Genomic DNA, 16,880 nt, shown 5'->3' on the forward strand with positions numbered 1-16,880 from the left:
GTGCTGTGAAAGCTGATTATTTATACTGTGGAGAAGTGAAACTTCCCTGCCCAGAGGCTCTGCTGTCTCTGGGAGCCCGGCCCTCGGTGAAGGAGCTCCAGGTGGCTCCCTCTGTCTGGGCTCTGGGAGGTGGAGTAGAGGGAGACTCGGTGGTGGGGCCCCCGTTAGCCGTGGGCCCCTAACTTCTTTCCTCTGGGGTGTTGATGGGGGTGGGACGCCAGGGGCTCCTTAGTCACTGCACCGTCTATTGGGCACCTCGGCCACCTGCCCCCTTCCCCTACATCCCACTCTAGGGGGGCATATTTGGAAGTCAAAGCAGACACCTGGAAAGAATAGACCCTGATCCCCTCTCTTCCCCTGAGCAGGGCACAGACAGAGGCCACCACCTCTCATGGGGAAAAAAAAAAAAAAAAACACATTTATTTCAAGAAACAAAATAATCCATGGTTGGAAGAAACCATTAGCACGTAGAGGATGTGCTAACATGAGAGAAATTTTTTTTTCTAGGCAGAATATGCATTTTTTTCTTGGAGAAGAGTTTTCCTACCAGGAACGCCGTGAAAAGCATGTTCTGATTGATCAGAAGAGGTATATTTCCAAAGAAGACAGTGCCTTGGTCCGTGGAGGGGAACAGCCTGGGACACGTCTCACTCTTGATCCATGCTGGCAGGCTCTGCCTGGAGGGGGACCTGGCTCCCTGGGTGGTTCACTTGCTGTCCCTGGGGCTGGTCTACTTACTCATTTGTGGACAGATGTGTCCCATGAGGGTAACTTGGTGATTGCGGGCTGTGTTTCTCCTCACTCTCCTTTACTCTGGGTAGGAGAGAAACCTAGTGTAGCAGTAATGTGAACCTAATGGGGCCCAGAGTTCTGCTTTGCACCAATTTACCTCCGAGGCATGAAGCCGATGGTGAAGCTCCATCTTTTCTTTAGAATCCGTCCAACAGCTGGCCCGAGAGTCTGACCCCCAACAGCCCTGCTGTCCGTAATCAATCTGCTTTTGACTGGTTCCTGGCCCTGGGCGGTGGATGCTGCAAGCTTGCCTTTTTGCAGGGGCTATTCTTGTCCTTTGGATTTACTGGAGAAAATTCATTGCAGAACCTGCTTAATCTGTGTTCTGAAGTGGCTTTCTGAAGGAAGCTGTCCCTTCTTCAGGTTTAACTGTGGCAATTTGCTTCTTTGGGACTCTGCTGATACCTCTTGCTGGCCCAGGTTACTCATCCCTTAGGCCTCGTAGGCCCTCTATTCTGCCAACCCTTTTTTATGCTGTCCTAGTTTGGACCTCCTGTAAGTCTCTCTCCTATCCGTGGGGACAAACTTATTGCTCAGACTCTTATATTGGGGTTGCTGTCTCAGGATCTCCTGCTGCCCCCTAGGTGCTCCCTCCACTGGAGGTAATGTTATAGAACTTCTGGTAATTGGACACATCTCCACTGGGCAAGTTCTGGGAATAGGAAAGAGATTCCTGAGGAGCCAAGATGTTTGCAGCAAAGAACATATCTGAGTAACAGTCCTTGAGAAGCGTGTCAGTGGCACAGTCTTGAAGGAGCACCCCAGTTTCACAGCGTGCCCTTGGAACTGTGAACACTTGGAACTCAAGCTTATGAAACTGTTCATCGGTGTGTAGATCTTCTGGTTTCTAACTTTGTGTTTGAGGAGGGATGTTTATTGGACCTTGGAGGTTGTGATCTCCTCATATCAATATTAATGATTTGGGATTTGATAAGTACTCTAGGTTCAAAATTACTTCTCCATACAGGGCCTCCTCCACAGATTCTTTGGTCCTGGAAGATTGGGGGCATTCGTTGATGCCCATGACTGTCATGTTAGAGCAAGATGCTGGGGAGGCCTGCCCCCCAGCTTCCCTCTGCGGCTCATTCCTGGCTGTTTCTGGACTTTGACTAGGCTCCAGGTTGCATTTGTCCACTCCCACCACAGGCTCACTGTGCCAACTCTGCCAACAAAATTGTATGTGGGAGCCTGAAAGGTGGCTTGTCTTCCTGTCCAGTCAGAGGAACCTCTGAGGGCTTTATGGATGTCCCCAGGTGGGGGTCCTTCCAGAGTCCCCTTGGTTTCCTCACTTGCCTGTGAGCAAGCAGGGAGGGGACTCTCCAGATGGAGATCTGTCTTTGTTGTTACCACTTTCTCTCCCAGATGGCGCCAAGGAGGTTTTCCCAGGCCCTAGGTTAACTGGGTTTTTGAACGGTCCCCAGAGTTACAGGTGGCCTTCAAGGTAGATCCTGGAAAGGGTATGGGGTGAGCCTTTCTTAACTCAGAGCTAACTAAGTATGAACCTGAGGACCTTAAGTAGTAGTTCTCACCTGCACCTCACCTGAAACTGAAAGCTTATGGTGAATGGTTCTGGTATTCGTGGTGTTTGAAGGAGAAAATTTCAAAACTAAAATTTCCTCAAAATTTCTGTTTTGACTGAAACACAGTCTCAGTCACTCAGCGCTTTGTGTAACAGAGTTTTATTATAGTGAAAAGGATAGAGGAAGCCTCCAGCAAAAGGGGGTAGGAGAGTACCCACCGTCACTAGTTTTTAAGCAGGTTGTTATATATGAGAAGTATATAATGCCCTGCTTGAAAAAAAAACAAAAAACAACTCTGGTGTTGGTGAAGACTCTTGAGAGTCCCTTGGACTGCAAGGAGATCCAACCAGTCCATCCTAAAGGAGATCAGTCCTGAATATTCATTGGAAGGAGTGATGCTGAAGCTGAAACTCCAATACTTTGGCCACCAGATGCAAAGAACTGACTCACTGGAAAAGACCCTGATGCTGGGAAAGATTGAAGGCGGGAAGAGAAGGGGACGACAGAGGATGAGATGGTTGGATGGCATCACTGACTTGATGGACATGAGTCTGAGTAAGCTCCAGGAGTTGGTGATGGACAGGGAAGCCTGGCGTGCTGCAGTCCATGGGGTCACAGAGTTGGACACAACTGAGCGACTGAACTGAACTATATACTTCTCAACTGGCTGCTGAAAATAGATAAAAAGAATATCTCGAGGTTGTAAGAATTCCACCAGACCCTTTCCCAAGTCATACATCCTGAGATAACTTCAGTACAAGATTAGCCAGAAGGAAGGCGTTCCAGAGCACCGTGTTTCTGGGCGAGATATATTGTTGTTGAGACACAGGCTCCCAGGCAAGATTTGTGACAATTATAATCACTAACATAGACTCTAAGAAAAGCATACCCATGAGTGAGATATATTGTGCTGTGTAATCATTAGTTATGGACCTAAAGAAAGGCCAGGTCTCAAGCGAGATATATTGTTGCAATACCAGTACAGGGCTTAGAAGAAACCTGTCCTACCTGACTAAGGCAAAAGAATGGATAAAGGAATGTTTGCCACCTCCTCCTTTAAGGGCCTTGGGCTCCTTGCCTATGTTTTAACTCTCTCGTTTTCCCTTTTTCTTTTAGGAGAATATTGTTGCTGATGGGAAAGGGGTAAAGAAATCTGTCTTTAACTGCTTTGTGTTGTTGAGAGGCGCTGGCCCTAAGTTGCTGAAGCAACATATTCTTCTTACCCTTTTATTTAGTGTTTCTGATCCAGGGGCCCCAAGTAATAGCTAGAGGAGGCAGTAGAAATGGTAGGAGCATGAACAATCATTTGCAACTTAAATGCCTCAAGCTGCTTAGATACAAAATTCATTAGACAAGTAAAGATACAGGGTGCAAATAGTAAGTTCAGTTCAGTTCAGTCGCTCAGTAGTGTCCGACTCTTTGTGACCCCATGAATCACAGCATGCCAGGCCTCCCTGTCCATCACCAACTCCCGGATTTACCCAAACTCATGTCCATCGAGTTAGTGATGCCACCCAACCATCCCATCCTCTGTCCTCCCCTTCTCCTCCTGCCCCCAATCCTTCCCAGCATCAGGGTCATTTCCAATGAGTGAACTCTTCGCATGAGGTGGCCAAAGGATTGGAGTTTCAGCTTCAACATCAGTCCTTCCAACGAACACCCAGGACTGATCCCCTGGAGGATGGACTGGTTGGATCTCCTTGCAGTCCAAGGGACTCCCAAGAGTCTTCTCCAACACCACAGTTCAAAAGCATCAATTCTTTGGCGCTCAGCTTTCTTCACCATCCAACTCTCACATCCATACATGACCACTGGAAAACCATAGCCTTGACTAGATGGACCTTGTTGGCAAAGTAATGTCTCTGCTTTTAAATATGCCATCTAGGTTGGTCATAACTTTTCTTTCAAGGAGTAAACGTCTTTTAATTTCATGGCTGCAATCACCATCTGCAGTGGTTTTGGAGCCCCCCAAAATAAAGTCTGACACTATTTCCACTGTTTCCCTATCTATTTCCCATGAAGTGATGGGACCAGATGCCATGATCTTAGTTTCCTGAATGTTGAGCTTTAAGCCAACTTTTTCACTCTCCTCTTTCACTTTCATCAAGAGGTTCTTTAGTTCTTCTTCAATTTCTGCCATAAGTGTGGTGTCATCTGCATATCTGAGGTTATTGATATTTATCCCAGCAATCTGATTTCAGCTTGTGCTTCCTCCAGCTCAGCGTTTCTCAAGATGTATTCTGCATATAAGTTAAATAAGCAGGGTAACAATATATAGCCTCGACGTACTCCTTTTCCTATTTGGAACCAGTCTGTTGTTCCATGTCCAGTTCTAACTGTTGCTTCCTGACCTGCATGCAGTTTTCTCAAGAGGCAGGTCAGGTGGTCTGGTATCCCCATCTCTTTCAGAATTTTCCACAGTTTATTGTGATCCACACAGTCAAAGGCTTTGCATAGTCAATAAAGCAGAAATAGATGTTTTTCTGGAACTCTCTTGCTTTTTCGATGATCCAGTGGATATTGGCAATTTGATCTCTGGTTCCTCTGCCTTTTCTAAAACCAGCTTGAACATCTGGAAGTTCACAGTTCACGTATTGCTGAAGCCTGGCTTGGAGAATTTTGAGCATTACTTTACTAGCGTGTGAGATGAATGCAATTGTGCGGCACTTTGAGCATTCTTTAGCATTTCCTTTCTTTGGGATTGGAATGAAAACTGACATTTTCCAGTCCTGTGGCCACTCCTGAGTTTTCCAAATTTGTTAGCATATTGAGTGGAGCACTTTCACAGCATCATCTTTCAGGATTTGAAATAGCTAGAATAATTACTAAAGTATTTTTCCAGCAGGTTAGGCCCATAATGCAAGATTGGATCTATGACCAGACTGGAACATCAAGGGAGTCCATCTTGAAGAGTGACCAGAATCTCTACATCACTGTTACTTTGTCTGGGAAGCCATTGTATCCTTTAGGAAGAACAAACTAGACGAATATATTAAAAAGGCAGAAACCAAAAATCAGTAAAAGAATTATTATAATCAGCAGTCCCAGCAAGAATAAGAATCAGGTTGCATTTGGTAGTAAATTTGATCCTGGTCTAGACAGAGTCAACGCTTGGGTTGCCCTGTCTGTAAGAATGGAGCCATTTGGTGTGGTCATATACATTTTGAATGTAGGTATAGCAAACCTAGTTCTCAGAAGTAGATGAAAGAGTGACAACTTGAATTTTAACAGACAAAATAAATCTCATCATTTCTTTTTAGGAGAATGCGTCTCTAACCCAGTGTAGACAGGCAGCCAGCTGTCTAAGCTTGTCCAAGTAGGCTTTAGCCTCTTACTGTGGTATTAACATATAAGCCATTGTAGTTGTCACCGTTAACAGTTTTAGTGTTTTTCTAGGTATGAGAAGATGCAAGAATTTGGGCTCAAGAAAATTTTTACCTGAAAATATCTAACTATCTGAAGGCCTGTTTTGTCCATTTTTCCAAGAGCACAGAGTGAGTCCCTAATTTCTGATTTCCACCAGGAACTCCTTTCAGGGGATGTTAAAGGTCAGCAGGTATAATGTCCATGATTTAATCTTTGTAGAGGAAGTTGGCAAGTGCCATTTTCCAGTCAGCAGGGCCCCATTATGGCCATGAGTTTGACCATCGGTTGGGGCATTTCATGACCATCTTGTCCCACGGTGCTGGGAAGGCTCTTTTCCAGGTCTGTCAAAGATTTCACAGATTGGCCACTCTGTGTGCTGTTACTGGACTAGGCCCTGTGAACAGCAAGAGTCTCTGGACCACACCCGTCTTACTAGCCTCTTGGTCCAGAAAATATTTCCTTTTGTTGCTTCTTCTAATCACATTGCTACAATTACGGATTTCATATGGAACTGTATACCATCATTATATCAGTGGCTCAGTCACTCAATTGATAATGTAAGGGACAACACTTTTTGAAACAGGCAATGTAGAAAACAATATAGTTAGCACTAATAGTAAAATCATAAGTAAGAACTTAAGTAAAGAACTTCCATTAGGTATAGCCCAGTGATATCTCCAAGTCATCTGACTTAAGTTTGTTACATGACTATAGGCTGCTGTTAATCTCCTGGTTGTAGATCTTGAAGGATCTAATCTTTAGTCAAAGATCGGTTTAGAGATAAGATAGGCTTTAGAGATAAGCTTCAGAAACAAACTCAGAATGTCCTTTTCAGTAACTTAATTAAACTTCTTAGAAATATAACAAGGAACTATCTCAGAAATGAGTCTTAGTAAATACAGATCTTAATGAACAAAACTAGAGCTTAGTATTCAGTGAAACATAATATTTTTCTACAATTATCCCTATTTTTATTAAACATAATCAAAACTAATTTCCTTCCTAAAATAATTTTGGTCCATTGACTATATATATTGCTGTAAAGAGCAATATTGCATAGGAACCTAGAATATTAGGTCCATGAATTCAGGGCAAATTGGAAGTGGTCAAACAGGAGATAGCAAGAGTGAACATGAACATTTCAGAAATCAGCAAACTAAGATGGGCTGGAATGGGTGAATTTAACTCAGATGACCATTATAACTACTACTGTGGGCAGGAATCCCTTAGAAGAAATGGAGTAGCCATCATACTCAACAAAACAGTCTGAAATGCAGTACTTGGATGCAATCTCAAAAATGACAGAATGATCTCTGTTCGTTTCCAAGGCAAACCATTCAATATCACGGTGATCCAAGTCTATGCCCCAACCAGTAATGCTGAAGAAGCTGAAGTTGAACGGTTCTATGAAGACCTACAAGACCTTTTAGAACTAACACCCAAAAAAGATGTCCTTTTCATTATAGGGGACTGGAATGCAAAAGTAGGAAGTCAGGAAACACCTGGCGTTAACAGGCAAATTTGGTCTTGGAGTACAGAATGAAGCAGGGCAAAGGCTACTAGAGTTTTGCCAAGAGAACGCACTGGTCATAGCAAACCAACAACACGAAAGAAGACTCTACACATGGACATCACCAGATGGTCAACATCGAAATCAGATTGATTATATTCTTTGCAGCCAAAGATGGAGAAGCTCTATACAGTCAGCAAAAACAAGACCGGGAGCAGACTGTGGCTCAGATCATGAGCTCCTTATTGCCAAATTCAGACTTAAATTGAAGAAAGTAGGGAAAACCACTAGACCATTCAGGTATGACCTAAATCAAATCCTTTATGATTATACAGTGGAAGTGAGAAATAGATTTAAGGGACTAGATCTGATAGACAGAGTGCCTGATGAACTATGGACAGAGGTTCGTGACGTTGTAGAGGAGACAGGGATCAAGACCATCCCCATGGAAAAGAAATGCAACAAAGCAACATGGCTGTATGAGGAGGCCTTACAAATAGCTGTGAATTAAGAGAAGCAAAAAGCAAAGGAGAAAAGGAAAGCTATTCCTATCTGAATGCAGAATTCCAAAGAATAGCAAGGAGAGATAAGAAAGCCTTCCTCAGCAATCAATGCAAAGAAATAGAGGAAAACAACAGAATGGCAAAGACTAGAGATTTCTTCAAGAAAATTAGAGATACCAAGGGAACATTTCATGCAAAAATGGGCTTGATAAAGGACAGAAACGGTATGGACCTAACAGAAGCAAAAGATATTAAGAAGAGGTGGCAAGAATACACAGAAGAATTATACAAAAAAGATTTTCATGATTCAGATAATCACGATGGTGTGATCACTCACCTAGAGCCAGACATCCTGGAATATGAAGTGAAGGGGGCCTTAGCAAGGATCACTACAAACAAAGCTAGTGGAGGTGATGGAATTCCAGTTGAGCTATTTCAAATCCTAAAAGATGATGCTGTGAAAGTGCTGCACACAGTATGTCAGCAAATTTGGAAAACTCAGGAGTGGCCACAGGACTGGAAAAGGTCAGTTTTCATTCCAATCCCAAAGAAAGGAAATGCCAAAGAATGCTCAAACTGTCGCACAATTGCACTCATCTCACACGCTAGTAAAGTAATGCTCAAAATTCTCCAAGCCAGACTTCAGCAATATGTGAACCGTGAGCTTCCAGATGTTCAAGCTGGTTTTAGAAAAGGCAGAGGAACCAGAGATCAAATTGCCAATATCCGCTGGATCATCGAAAAAGCAAGAGAGTTCCAGAAAAACATCTATTTCTGCTTTATTGACTATGCAAAGCCTTTGACAGTATGGATCACAATAAACTGTGGAAAATTCTGAAAGAGATGGGAATACCAGACCACCTGACCTGCCTCTTGAGAAACCTGTATGCAGGTCAGGAAGCAACAGTTAGAACTGGACATGGAACAACAGACTGGTTCCAAATAGGAAAAGGAATACATCAAGGCTGTATATTGTCACCCTGCTAATTTAACTTTTATGCAGAGTACATCATGAGAAACGCTGGGCTGGAAGAAGCACAAGCTGGAATCAAGATTGCTGGGATAAATATCAATAACCTCAGATATGCGGATGACACCACACTTACGGCAGAAATTGAAGAAGAACTAAAGAACCTCTTGATGAAAGTGAAAGAGGAGAGTGAAAAAGTTGGCTTAAAGCTCAACATTCAGGAAACTAAGATCATGGCATCTGGTCCCATCACTTCATGGGAAATAGATAGGGAAACAGTGGAAATAGTGTCAGACTTTATTTTGGGGGGCTCCAAAATCACTGCAGATGGTGATTGCAGCCATGAAATTAAAAGACACTTACTCCTTGGAAGGAAAGTTATGACCAACCTAGATAGCATATTTAAAAGCAGAGACGTTACTTTGCCAACAAACGTCTGTCTAGTCAAGACTACGGTTTTTCCAGTGGTCATGTATGGATGTGAGAGTTGGATGGTGAAGAAAGCTGAGTGCCAAAGAATTGATGCTTTTGAACTGTGGTGTTGGAGAAGACTCTTGGGAGTCCCTTGGACTGCAAGGAGATCCAACCAGTCCATCCTCAAGGAGATCAGTCCTGGGTGTTCACTGGAAGGACAGATGTTGAAGCTGAAACTCCAATACTTTGGCACCTGATGTGAAAAGTTGACTCATTGGAAGAGACCATGATGCTTTGAAGGATTGGGGGCAGGAGGAGAAGGGGACGACAGAGGATGAGATGGCTGGATGGCATCACCGACTCAATGGACATGAGTTTGGGTAAACTCCTGGAGTTGGTGATGGACAGGGAGGCCTGGCGTGCTGCGATTCATGGAGTCGCAAAGAGTCGGACACGACTGAGCGACTGAACTGAACTGAACTGATTGACTATAAATGTCATAGGACTGACATCAGTTTTTGTTGAGGTGGGTTTTTCTTTTAGAGCTCCCCTGTATACTTTGAGATTTCTGTATATGTTGAGAGACAGTCTTTTTATTTACCTGATAAATCTGTTCAGCACCCAGTGTCTGCGATTTCTGGAAGGATAAGACAGAGAGAAAAAATTATAATTTTACCCACAGGTGTAAATTACTAAGTTGCTTTAAACAATCAGTAACTTGAGAAGATCCTCTTTATATCTGAAAAGAAAGATTAGAAGCCAGCAGTATGTCAGACAAAAAGTCGTGAAAACTGTAATGCTTGTATGGTTTGTCCAGTAAAGTGGTGCCTTGATCACTGGAGATTGTAGAAAACATATTTCAACCATTTTTTCTCCATTGTGAGACACCAACCCTGCAGCCAGGAAAAGCCTTATCCTAGCAAATAAAAGTGAGGTTTGTCAGGGAGCCAGGAAAAGCCAAGCAGCCATATTGGATTTCCTATAGCCCCAGCTGTTTGGTTTACAGCCATTGTTATCAATTTTAAATTCCCTGATGAAGGGTTAATTTTGTAGAAGCAGAATGAGCTTTGTCTATGTGTGCCATAGTCTTCATAGAGCTTTGTGAAATAATACTCGTTCATTTTATCGAAGTAACAAAAGATTTAAAAAACAAATATGAATCACTTAAAGGCAAAGAAATCTACATAGTCTGTTACCAAAAGCCATATTCCAAGAAAACTTTGTTCTTTTAATCAGGGAGAGAAAACCAAATTCCAGTTTGGTACCAGCTTACATTCTCTGTGAAACAATAGTTATCCACTTAATCAAAGTAACAATAAAAGATTTCAAAGGCAGTTTAATGTCTTCAGAAACTTGTACCATGTACACAAACCTTTTTCACACTTTCTGTATTCATCACTTTATTTGTACTTGTACAGGAATATTCATAGCACCTTTATTCATAATAACCCAAACTGGAAACAACCCCACTGTCTATTGACAGAAGAATGGACAAAGAAATTGTGGTATATTCATACAGTTGAATCCTACAGCAATATAAAGGAAGGAACAATTGATATACATAATAGCACACTGTATGATTCCATTTATAGGAAGTTCAAGAACAGACAAAAGCAAGTTAAGAAATCAGAATAGTGGTTGTGTTGTGCCATGGCAGGGAGTCAGGGGAGGGAGGGTTCAGGGCATAGAAAAACATGGCATTTTCCGAGGTGAAGGACTACAGACGGAAAGAAAATTGCACAGTGTAAGAGTTGTGAGCTAAGTTTCATTTAGGGTCTTATTGAAGACTTAACCCAAGCGAGAGCCTTTCAGTAGCTCTGAGAAACTGCTCCAAAGAGATAGCTGGGGAAACTAATTTATATATGATTTTTGGCTGGGGAATACATGCAGTCAAGTGTATTATATATCTTGATAACAGATTACTGCTAGTCATCAAGAACGGATGTATCAAGCTAATGATTTTGGTGCATTTCAATGCACCAATGTATGGAAAGTTGTAAGAAACTTCATTCACTAAAATTCTTCCTGAGACACATCTAACCGTGTAAGGCCCTGCTTGTCCAAAGCACAGAGCATCCTGCTATCATTTTAATTTCTTCTGTCTGAAGCAAAGAGTGCTCCATCCTGTTTTCATCTTAATTTCCTCTGAAGTAGAATGCACTGTCAGTCAGCAACTGCAGCAAGTTAATCTTTGCAGAACTGGGTGAAATGCAGTGCTCTCCGTCTTTCTTTTTTCACAAGTCTTTTCTTTATATTGATCTAGACTTTGGTTGTACAAGTATGTCTGTCAAAATTCAATAAACTTTACACTTAAATCTGCTCATTTTTTCACATGTAAAGTATATATTACCAAAGTACTGTTAGGATAAAGAGTTGGAAAAAAGGTGACAATACACATTCGAGTGATTTCTCTTTTTTTTTTTTCAATTATTATTTTTTTAAATCTTAAAAAGAAACTTTTTTTGGCCACAAGGCATGTGGGGTCTTAGTGCCCTGACCAGGGACTGAACTTGTGCCCCTGCATTGGAAGCACAGAGTGTTAACCACTGGCCTGTCAGGAAGTCCCATTTGTGTGATTTCTGAAGGTGAGTGCAAGACATGTTGATGATCTCTAAAAGTTGATGGCATTCATTCTTTTTTTAAAGTTAATTTTCTTCTGAAACTTTCTGATGTCGTTTTACTGTGTTCTATCACTAGCACTCATTTTACCAGATTAGCTCCATTTCCAGAACCAAAATAGAACCGAGACAAGGAGGAAAGAAGAAAAAATTGTGCTTGATGTACTATGGTAAACATAGAAATAGACATAGTTACTTAACAAAAAGCCTGTAATAGTATTAACTAAGTTGTGGGTAGTGATAAATACAGGAAAAGAAGCGTTTCTCTGGAGGGAAGGAAGGATGTCTTGGAGAAAGTCTTTGGAGGATAGGGTGAGCCGAGAGCACTAAATAGCAGCACATGTTCTCCGTGAAGTCACCTGAGCCTTCTGAGGATGATTCTGTATTATACATTTTCTTATATGCTAAATGATAGGATTGAACTGAGCTCAGAGCAGCATGCTATAATATTAAAGTACAATATAATGATTAACATCCCAAGTCATTCAGAAAAAGCTAATTTCTATTATCTGTATTTAGTTTCATAAGGCATAGCGGTATGTAAAACATGATTCGTAATAAGCTATTTTGACATATTGAATGCTTCCTCTGTGCCAACTGATAGGCACATATGCTAGGCAATATATTTTCATTGTCTTATTTAACTTTCACTTTAATTAATTACTTTTATAACTTGTATTAGATCAAGAAAAAGTGTTTTAAAATAACATATATGTATATATATTTCATCATCCTGGTAATGCAGCATTATTGCAGACAACTGAGAAAGAATAGAAAAATCATAAAAAAAAAATAACTCATTCTGAAAGGAGCTATTACCATTTTGGGAACATATATGTTGACTCTTTTATACACACACATTTGTTTTAGTTTATTTTCTTTGGTTTTATAAAACTGAGATCAAATTCAGTATATTCCTTTGGATCCTGTTTCTATTTTTCAAAAATATGATTTTTCAATAACCAATAGCATTCTATTTCGTAAATACAATAGATTAGATAATCCCTTATTGTTGGCCAGAAGAAGGGTTTTGACACCAGTAATGTAAATTTTAGTTATCTGAAAAATCCCCAGGGGCAATGTCTCTATCAGGGTCCCCAGGGGAAACAGGTGAACACTTGGAGACAGTAATTTGAGGAGTGTTGAAGACAAGATCTGTTTACAAAAGAGTGGGCAGAGATTAAAGAAGCCACAAGTAATAATGGAGTATGTGACCACATTGCTGATGGTACCTATGGGCCTGAAGTGGTGACAGGAGGAATGAGGGGCAGTTACAGGAACCTGGAAATCAAGAAAGCTGGCAGAAACTCCTGCCTGACAGAAGCTTAGTAAGTGCTTGGTTGAAGGAGCAGCTAGTCTTCAGGGACCCGAAAGGAGGAAGCAGGGGGATAAAAGCCAAGACACCCCACCTGATTCTGAGTTCCTGCCTATGCACCCTACTCAGACTGTTCTCCCCAATCAGAAGCCATGGGGCCAAAGAGACTTTGGTGTGATCTGCACAGATTGGCTCCCTTGGGTATAATGCAAAGAAAAGCGAAGAGTACCTCCAGAAGAGCAAATGGAATTCCAAGCACGTACACTTTCTTCCTTACTTGCCAGAATTTATCTCTGTGATGACCTGCGCTGGGAATCTGAGAAATTTTCTCTTGAGAAGTGATGTTGAATCTGAGATCTAAAGGATGTACAGATGTTTAGAATGTGATGAGTTCAAGGAAGACATTCTAACAGTCCAAGTGAAAAGATGCTCAACACCACTAAGCATCAGGGAAATGAAAATCAAAACCACAGTGAGATATCATCTCACACAGGTTAAGATGGCTGAAGTCAAAAAGACAAGAGATAACAAATGTTGGTGTGACTGTGGAAGCATGTTGACTATGGTTAATAATATGGTATTATATACTTGAAAATTACTGAGACAGTACATCACAAGCATTCTTGCCTGAAAAGAAGAGTTGTGTGAGGTGATGAATGTATTATCTTCACCTTGGTAATTATTCTAATCTTCAATAAATGGATTAAATCTCATTTTACCCTTTGAGTATATACCACTATATTGTCAATTTTTCCTCAGTAATATTGGGAAAAAATGTGACTAATAAGTAATGTTGCAAGTAAGGAAAAGAACATTCTAAGCAGAGAGAATAGCATGTGCAAAGTCCCCTGAGGTGAGAGCACATTCAAAGAACTGAAAGAAGGCAGTGGGTGAAATAGACAAAGGAGAGAACAGAATCAAAGGGAGTACAGATTTTGGCAGGGCAGTGTAAGTCCCACTAAGGACTTTGCTTTTTATCCTTAAAGCAAAGGTAAGCCATTGATAGATATTAGGCATCCAATGACAGATTAGATTTTGTTTCTCAAGAAAATTACTCTGGGGAGAACGGATTAACAGGAAGGGAAAAATGAAATGGATGTGGTTATATCAGAGATTCAGATGAATGCTTAAACTAAGATAGTGGACAGACATGGTAAGACAAAGAAAAGTTTGAGAAGTTTTAGGGATGTGAAACTGACAAGACATATATATATATATATATGGGATATAGCAGTTTGGAGGTGATGGCAGTGTCAAGGAGTGTACTAGATCACTTGCTTGTAAGGTGGAATTAGGAGAAAAGCTTTTTGGAACTGGGAAGTCACAAAATGATTAATAATAATTAATCAAAAAGTGAAAAAGGAGGAGAAGGGCTGACTGTTTTTCAGTGAATTAGACTGTAGACTCCAGAAATAAAAGAAGGTGCTTTAGAAGCTGAACACTGAGAGCAGAAACCATTTCTAAAATTTAGCATTTGTTAAACAATTATTAGAGGAAGTTGGAAGGCAGGGAAAGGAAAACCTGAGAGGGAAGGCAGAGGAATGACATGAGACAGACCTTGAGGAAAGAAGAACTTATGCAAAAATAACACCGTTTGTTCCAGGTTCAAGAAATGACTCAACTTTGGAGAAAATAGGAATGCAATAAAATAGCGCAAAAATACAACTAAGCAAGCAAACAAAATTATATTCATTATTTGTTTAGTTTTCTCCTAGTAAATAGCACACCCTCCTGTTTCCACCTCTTTATTTCTTTTATTCCACTTTCCGCTCCTCTTTTTCTTGAAACATCGTGAGCTCCCTGAGGGAGGGCCCACACTTCTCAAGTATTTTGAACACTGGTTCTATCATTATCCAGCTCCTTTGGACCACAGTGAGGATTAACCAGCATGAAGATTAATCGTCTGCCTTCTACAGACTCATCCTTAGGTATTTACTCCTCCTTTGAGTGCCCCCATTCCTCATCTGTATCATGCTGCAGTGCTCTAACCCCGCTAGAGTGTTGTGTACGCTTCTAGAAAGCAGAATTGACAGGACTCTGACATAAGGGCGGATGGGATAAGTACAAGCGACTAGGAGAAGAGAAGAGCATGGAATGACAAGCCTAGAGACAAGCGAGATCTATTTCCCAGGTAGGTGCAGATCTGAACCCTTCACCTGGGCCTTCTTTTCCTCCTGCAGTACAGGAATTCTCCTGTTTTGGGGGTTGGGGGGGTGAGGCTCAAGGAACCCCGCTCCCGCACGTTCTCAAGTATCTATTCAAGCTGGGGAGCCCTGTGAGCACATTCTTCATGCTAACTAGATATCCGCACTCAGTAGCCACTAACACATATTTCTGGACTAAATAGATGGGTGGATGAAATACTTGTGCAATGGAAACTTCTTGTGGCAACTCCCGAGCGAGTAGAATCCTTATAATCCCCGCCATTGGTTCCGCAAGTCCTGGGGTCGCGTGTCTCCGCCAGTTACATGGAGGCCCCGCCCACCTCTGGGCGCGGCCCCGCTCGGGGCGCTCCCTCTGCTCGGGTCCGTAGCTCTCGGGGACGCGCGGAGCCGTGGGCAAGTAACGGGCCACAGTGCGCTTGCGCAGAAGGTGCAACGGTCCGGGGAGGGGCGGAGCCTGAGGCGCTTAGACTGAGGTGATAAGGAAAATACGGAAAGGTTCGGGATGGCGGTCAGCTCTGGCTCCGCCGGGAGAGTGGAGATGGGGCAGGTTAGTGGGTGTTTGCAGGGTACACAAAGACAATCTGTTGGTGAGTTTACATTGTTACTGATTTTGCCTTTTTTTCAATTAAGCTCGGTGTTCAAGAGGTGATGCTTTGGAGGTCCCAGTGTTCTGACACCGCGTGCCTGTGTGGCTTTGGGTAAGTTACCTACCCGAGCTTCAGTGTCTGCCTCTGTAAAGTGGACCTGGTAATAGTTGTGGGCTTCACAGGACTTTTGTGAAGATGACATCAGACAGTGTGTGTAAAGTGCTTGGCACAATGTTTGTCAGAAACGCCCGGTAAGTGGTAAGTGCTATTACTATCATCAATGTTCGTAGCATTAAGTATCATCATAATGTGTTTTTTTGTGTGCCAGAATCTTTTGTATGCAGTTGTTATGCTGGTAATCTTTGGAAAATATCAGAGAACCTGAGAAGTAACAGGAAATTAGAGATTGGAAAATATTCTGATTTTAAAAAGGAGAAAAAAGTAGATCTTGAAAAAGGGACTCTAATAATCAGTTTTACTGAGCACCAATACAAACCCAGGATGGATCGTATCAAAGGTAGTTTGTGAGGAGAATTTCCTGGTGGTGCAGTGGTTAGGATGCCACGCTTTCACTGCTGAGGCTGTAGGTTTGATTCCTTATGGGGGAACTAAGATCCCACAAGCCAAGCAGTACTGCCTAAAAAAAAAGAAGTAGTTTGTGAGCCTTTAGAAAAGGAACTGGTACTCACTATGAAGCAGTCTGCACTCTCTAAGAATGAATAAATCAAGCCAAATTAACTTTTTTAAATGAAGAGTAAACTGATAGCTCAGTGGAAAAACTTTCTTTCGTTTAGTCATTTACCTCAGCCTGAGATGCTGCCCCGTTTTAAGAGCCTTTCTTGTCAGAGTTCATTTCATTTCTGACATGAATCTTACAGGAATAATTTTTTTTAGCTAAATGGGTAATATGTGAATACCTTTATGTTGTAAAAAATTCAAAAACTAAAAATGAAGGGAAAGTGCCCCTCCCAAATCTGTTTCCACCTTCACTCATCAATTTAGTGTGCATTTTGCTCTGATAATTAAAAATCTATCTCTACACTGATTTGTAGCAGTTAGGACTTTATTCTGCCAACTGAATAACCAGCAAAAGAAAGCAGTTTATTCGTCTCATTTGAAA

General features: G+C 41.7%; 1 protein-coding gene and 1 long non-coding RNA gene across 3 annotated transcripts in view; one reads left to right on the forward strand and one right to left on the reverse strand.

The window, feature by feature from the left end:
• Window positions 1-398: 398 nt before the first annotated feature.
• On the reverse strand, window positions 399-10,323 carry LOC145539317 (uncharacterized). The gene is made up of 2 exons (XR_014077713.1): window positions 9,677-10,323; window positions 399-2,982 (listed from the first exon to the last, which is right to left on the reverse strand). It is a non-coding gene; the product is annotated as an uncharacterized LOC145539317 (long non-coding RNA).
• Window positions 10,324-15,580: 5,257 nt separating this feature from the next.
• The window catches only part of MSANTD3 (Myb/SANT DNA binding domain containing 3), a 32,002-nt gene continuing 30,702 nt past the window's right edge, over window positions 15,581-16,880 (forward strand). Inside the window, exons 1-2 of one of the 2 annotated variants that reach the window (XM_081573084.1) lie at window positions 15,581-15,646; window positions 15,804-15,871. The gene's annotated coding sequence lies outside the window, so the exon portion shown is untranslated. Of the gene's footprint in view, window positions 15,721-15,803; window positions 15,872-16,880 lie in introns of both variants that reach the window. The other variant, XM_081573077.1, reaches the window with a different exon arrangement.

Source organism: Giraffa tippelskirchi, chromosome 1 (genome assembly GCF_054371585.1).
Source record: "Giraffa tippelskirchi isolate mGirTip1 chromosome 1, T2T-mGirTip1v1.2.pri, whole genome shotgun sequence".
In the NCBI taxonomy this organism is placed as follows: Eukaryota; Metazoa; Chordata; class Mammalia; order Artiodactyla; family Giraffidae; genus Giraffa; species Giraffa tippelskirchi.